Genomic DNA, 6079 nt, shown 5'->3' on the forward strand with positions numbered 1-6079 from the left:
CTATTGGAGGATAGATCGGCTAGTGAGAGTATAAGTAATGGGGTAGAAGATGTATGGGCTAAGTTTAAAAATGTATTGTTAGAGTATTCAGCAGAAGTTTGTGGTTACAGGAAAGTGGGTGCCGGAGGGAAGAAGAGCGATTGGTGGAATGATGATGTAAAGAGAGCAGTAAGGGAGAAAAAGTTAGCATATGAGAGGCTTTTACAAAGTAGAGGTGATACAAGGAGGGAAGAGTATATGGAGAGAAAAAGAGAGGTTAAGAAAGTGGTGAAGCAATGTAAAAAGAGAACGAATGAGAAAGTGGGTGAGATGATGTCAACAAATTTTGTTGAAAATAAGAAAAAGCTTTGGAGTGAGATTAATAAGTTGAGGAAGCCAAGAGAACAAATGGATTTGACAGTTAAAAATAGGAGTGAAGAGTAATTAAATGAAGAGTTAGAAGTATCGAGAAGATGGAGGGAATATTTTGAGGAATTGTTAAATGTTGATGAAGATAGGGAAGCTGTGATTTCGTGCATAGGGCAAGGAGGAACAACATCTTGTAGGAGTGAGGAAGAGCCAGTTGTGAGTGTGGGGGAAGGTCGTGAGTCAGTGGGTAGAATGAAAGGGGGTAAGGCAGCTGGGATTGATGGAATAAAGATAGAAATGTTAAAAGCAGGAGAGGATATAGTTTTGGAGTTGTTGGTGCTATTATTTAATAAATATATGGAAGAGGGTAAGGTACCTAGGGATTAGCAGAGAGCATGCATAGTTCCTTTGTATAAAGGCAAAGGGGATAAAAGAGTGCAAAAATTATAGGGAAATAAGTCTGTTGAGTATACCTGGTAAAGTGAATGGTAGAGTTATTATTGAAAGAATTAAGAATAAGAACATAAGAACGAAGGAACACTGCAGCAGGCCTACTGGCCCATGCGAGGCAGGTCCCAGTCTCCTACCGGCTTAAGCCAATGCACCCAACCTAGTAAGGTTAGGTCACATTGACTTAAGGGAGGAACACGGCAACCGACCTGGCAGCACAAGCTAATCAGGTCCAACTCACACCCACCCACACCCACTCATGTATTTATCCAACCTATTTTTAAAGCTACACAACGTTCTGGCCTCTATAACTGTACTTGGGAGTTTGTTCCACTCATCCACAACTCTATTACAAAACCAGTACTTTCCTATATCCTTCCTGAATCTGAATTTTTCCAACTTAAAACCATTGCTGCGAGTCCTGTCTAGGCTAGATATTTTCAGCACACTATTTACATCCCCTTTATTTATTCCAGTCTTCCATTTATACACCTCAATCATATCCCCCCTAATTCTACGTCTTTCTAGAGAGTGCAGATTCAGGGCCCTTAGTCTATCCTCATAGGGAAGGTTTCTGATACATGGGATCAACTTTGTCATCCTCCTTTGTACATTTTCCAGAGCATTTATATCCATTCTTTAATACGGTGACCAAAACTGTGCAGGATAATCTAAATGAGGCCTAACCAAGGATGTATAGAGATGAAGATTATTATTATAATCAAGGGGGAAGCGCTAAACCCGGAGGATTATACAGCGCCTGGGGGGGGGGATGTGGAAGGCATTCAGGCTTAATTTGGGGAACTGGAGCATAAAGTTGAAGAACAACCTGAGGACTCCTATTATTTATGCTTCTTGATATGAAGCGAAGGATTCTGTTAGCTTTATTGGGAACACTTATGCACTGTTGTCTTGGTTTCAGATTACTGCTAACCAGAACTCCTAAATCTTTTTTGCAGTCCGTATTATTAAGATCTACATTATTTAGATTACATGTGGCATGGTTATTGTCCTGTCCAACATTTAGAACTTTGCATTTGTCTATATTAAACTGCATCTACCACCTCTCTGATCACTGCATCAGTCTACTCAAATCTTCCTGGAGTGCTCTAATGTCCTCGTCAGAATGAATTCGACGGCCTATTTTGGTGTTCATCGGCAAACTTGCTGATGTCGCTCTTTATGCCCTCATCTATGTCATTTATGTAGATTGTGAACAGCAGGGGGTCCAACACTGACCCCTGTGGAACACCGCTCGTGACGCTTCCCCACTCTGATTTCTCCCCATTTATGCAAACTCTCTGCTGCCTATTTGTCAACCATGCCTCTATCCAGGAAAAAATTTCTTCTCCTGTTCCATGTGCCTTAATTTTCCTCAATAATCTCTGATGTGGGACCCTGTCAAGTCTTACTGAAGTCAATTTACACAATATCATATTCATTACCATGATCTACCTCAAATACCTTAGTGAAAAAAGTTAATAAATTCGTAAGGCAGGAACGCCCCTTTGTAAAACCATACTGAGATTCTTTGATTAATTTATGCTTTTCAAGGTGGCTACGAACTGCCTCGGCAATTATTGATTCCATAAATTTTCCCACTATGGAGGTAAGGCTCATTGGTCTATAGTTCGAAGCTAAGGGCCTGTCACCTGCTTTGAAAATAGGTATCACATTTGCCATTTTCCACTTATCTGGCACCATGCCAGTTTGTAGTGATATGTTGAAAAGATTAACCAAAGGTTTGCTAAGCTCCTCTTTACATTCCTTTAGAACTCTTGCATACAGTTCATCAGGGCCTGGGGATTTATTAGGTTTTAATTTATCTATTTGCCTAAGGACCATGTCACTTGTGTCCCTAATTGCGAACAGTTTATTATCGTCCTGTTCTACATAATTTATCATTTCTGGAATATCGCTTGTATCCTCCTGTGTAAAAATTGAGAGGAAGTATGTGTTAAAAATTCTACACATTTCCTTATCACTGTCAGTGAGCTGACCCGAGGAACTTTTGAGTGGGCCTATCTTGTCCCTGATCTTACTTCTGTATACCTGAAAGAATCCTTTTGGGTTAGTCTTCGATTCTCTTGCAACTTTAACCTCATAATCTCTTTTTGCTTTTCTAATTCCCTTTTTTATTTCTCTCTTTAACTGAATATATCGATTTCTTAATTGCCCCTCGCCTCTTTTGATTTGCCTATATATGCCTCTCTTTTGACCAATTAGATATTTTAATCTATTGTTCATCCATTTAGGATCATTTTTGTTTTATCTGATTTCCCTATTTGGAACATAATTTGACTGAGCAGCTAGATCTATGCCCTGGAAAGCGTCATATCGGCAACCATCACCACCTACCTGACCCTTAGTCAGGTCATTCCAGTTCAGCCCACCTAAGTAATTTTTCAGTCCTGTGAAATCAGCCAAGCGGAAGTCAGGGACAGAGACTTGATTGCCATTATTAGGGGAATTCCATGATATATTAAAACTGAGTGATTTGTGATCACTCTCCCCAAGCTCATCATTAACTTCAAGATTATTAATTAGTGTTTCCCTACTGGTAAGAACCAAGTCAAAGAGGTTATTTCCCCTAGTTGGCTCTGTCACAAACTGTTTTAAAAAACAATCCTGGATCGTATCAAGAAAGTCACCTGACTCTAAATTTCCTGTCAAATTGCTCCAGTCAATCTGTCTATAGTTGAAATCTCCCATTAGCACAACATTTTCGTATGTAGATGCCTTACGAATTTCGTCCCATAGAAGTTTACTGCACTCCCTATCAAGATTTGGGGCCCTGTAAATCACACCCAAAATTAGTTTTTCTCGGCCCTCGAGAAGCTGTAACCAAACAGATTTAGTGGCTGACGCTTCTAATTTTATATCTTGTCTAACACAACAATTTAAATAGTCTCTGACATACATCGCTACTTCACCACCCTTCCTGTTGACCCTGTCAGTGTGGAATAATTTATAGCCTTGTATGTGACATTCAGAGGGCATCTCTCTATCTTTCAGATTGAGCCAGGTCTCTGTTATAGCAATAATATCTACATTTCCTGCACTTGCAATTAATCTTAGCTCATCTATCTTATTTCTTACACTCCTGCTATTAGTATAGTAAACCTTAAGGGAGCTAGTCCCTTGCTGCCCTCTGCTGTCCCCTTTTGTTTGCTGACCTGATCTATTGTCTTTATTTATAACTTCATGCTGAATGCCTTTTACTGTTTCCAACCCTAGCGTTGCAACCTGCTTGTTTCCCACACACACCCATACCTCTATCTTCTATCAGTTTAAAATCATAGGCATTTCACCAATGGCCTTATCAATCGAGTTTGCAAGTGCTACCACCCCAGCCCCAGAGAGATGAACAAGGAGGCTTTAGGAAAGGTACGGGGTGTGTAGACCAAGTGTTTACAGTGAAACATATAGGTGAACAGTATTTAGATATGGGTAGAGGTTTTTGTGGCATTTATGGATTTAGAAAAGGCATATGACTGGGTGGATAGGGGGGCAATGTGGCAGATGTTGCAGGTGTATGGTATAGGAGGTAGGTTACTGAAAGCAGTGAAGAGTTTTTACGAGGATAGTGAGGCTCAGGTTAGAGTATGTAGAAGAGAGGGAGATTATTTCCCAGTAAAAGTAGGCATTAGACAATGATGTGTAATGTCACCGTGATTGGTCAAAATATTTATAGATGGGGTTGTAAGAGAAGTGAATGCTAGGGTCTTGGCAAGAGATATGGAGTTGAAAGATAAAGAATCAAACACAAAGTGGGAATTGTTGCAGTTGCTTTTTGCTGATGACACTGTGCTCTTGGGAGATTCTGAAGAGAAGTTGCAGAGGTTGGTGAATAAATTTGGTAGGGTGTGCAAAAGAAGAAAATTTAAAAGTGAATATAGGAAAGAGTAAGATTATGAGAATAACAAATAGATTAGGTGATGAAAGACTGACTATCAGATTGGAGGGAGAGAGCATGGAGGAGGTGAATGTATTAAGATATTTAGGAGTGGATGTGTCAGCAGATGGGTCTATGAAGGATGAGGTGAATCACAGAATTGATGAGGGGAAAAGGGTGAGTAGTGCACTTAGGAGTCTGTGGAGACAAAGAACTTTGTGGAAGCAAAAAGAGGAATGTATGAGAGAATAGTTGTACCAACACTCTTGTATGGATGTGAAGCATGGGTGATGAATGTTGCAACGAGGAGAAGGCTGGAGGCAGTGGAGATGTCATGTCTGAGGGAAATGAGTGGTGTGGATATAATGCAGAGAATTCGTAGTTTGAAAATTAGGAGAAGGTGTGGGATTACCAAAACTATTATCCAGAGGGCTGAGGAGGGGTTGTTGAGGTGGTTCGGACATGCAGAGAGAATGGAACAAAGCAGAATGACTTCGAGAGTATTATAAATCTGTAGTGGAGGGAAGGCATGGTAGGGGTCGGCCTAGGAAGGGTTGGAGGGAGGGGGTAAAGGAGGTTTTGTGTGCGAGGGGCTTGGACTTCCAGCAAATGTGCATGAGGGTATTTGATAGGAACTTGATGTGCTGTTGGAGTGTGGGCAAAGTAACATTTATGAAGGGATGCAGGGAAACTGGCAGGCCGGACTTGAGTCCTGGAGATGGGAAGTACAGTGTCTACACTCTGAAGGAGGGGTGTTAATGTTGCAGTTTTATAACTGTAGTGTAAAGCAACCCTCTGGCAAGATAATGATGAGGTGAATGATGATGAAAGATTTTCTTTTTCGGGCCACCCTGCCTTGGTGGGAATCGGCCGATGTGTTAATAAAATAAATAATATATACATATATGTGGAGCAGTGAGTAGGGGTATGGGGGTGTGATATGGCTACAGTCGGTGGCATGTATGTTTATTGTGGACCTGTTTTTGTATTGGGGTATTGCATCTGGAGTTATTTACGGTTTGTTTCTTTGGCTTCAGTGAGCTTATGTATAGCATATGTATACACTGTAAGATGTTTTAAATAAAATATAAAAAAAAAAATTCAACATCCCCACCCCTCCTTCAGAATGCAAGTTTTTTTTTTATTATTATTTAAAACATACAATACATTATATAAATAAAAGTGTACAGTATCAGATCATACATAGCCAATATAAATTCTTCATTATCTAAACACACTGTACGTTTTACTTTGCTCTTACACAAAATTTCCCTCATCACCCGTACAGTTCATCCCTTAACACTTATGCTAAATACAAGTTTATACAATATTAGACTTGACAGCAATCAAAAACAATGCAATATTCTGTAATATGTCAAATATATA

This window comes from Cherax quadricarinatus, chromosome 1 (genome assembly GCF_038502225.1).
Source record: "Cherax quadricarinatus isolate ZL_2023a chromosome 1, ASM3850222v1, whole genome shotgun sequence".
NCBI classification, from domain to species: domain Eukaryota; kingdom Metazoa; phylum Arthropoda; class Malacostraca; order Decapoda; family Parastacidae; genus Cherax; species Cherax quadricarinatus.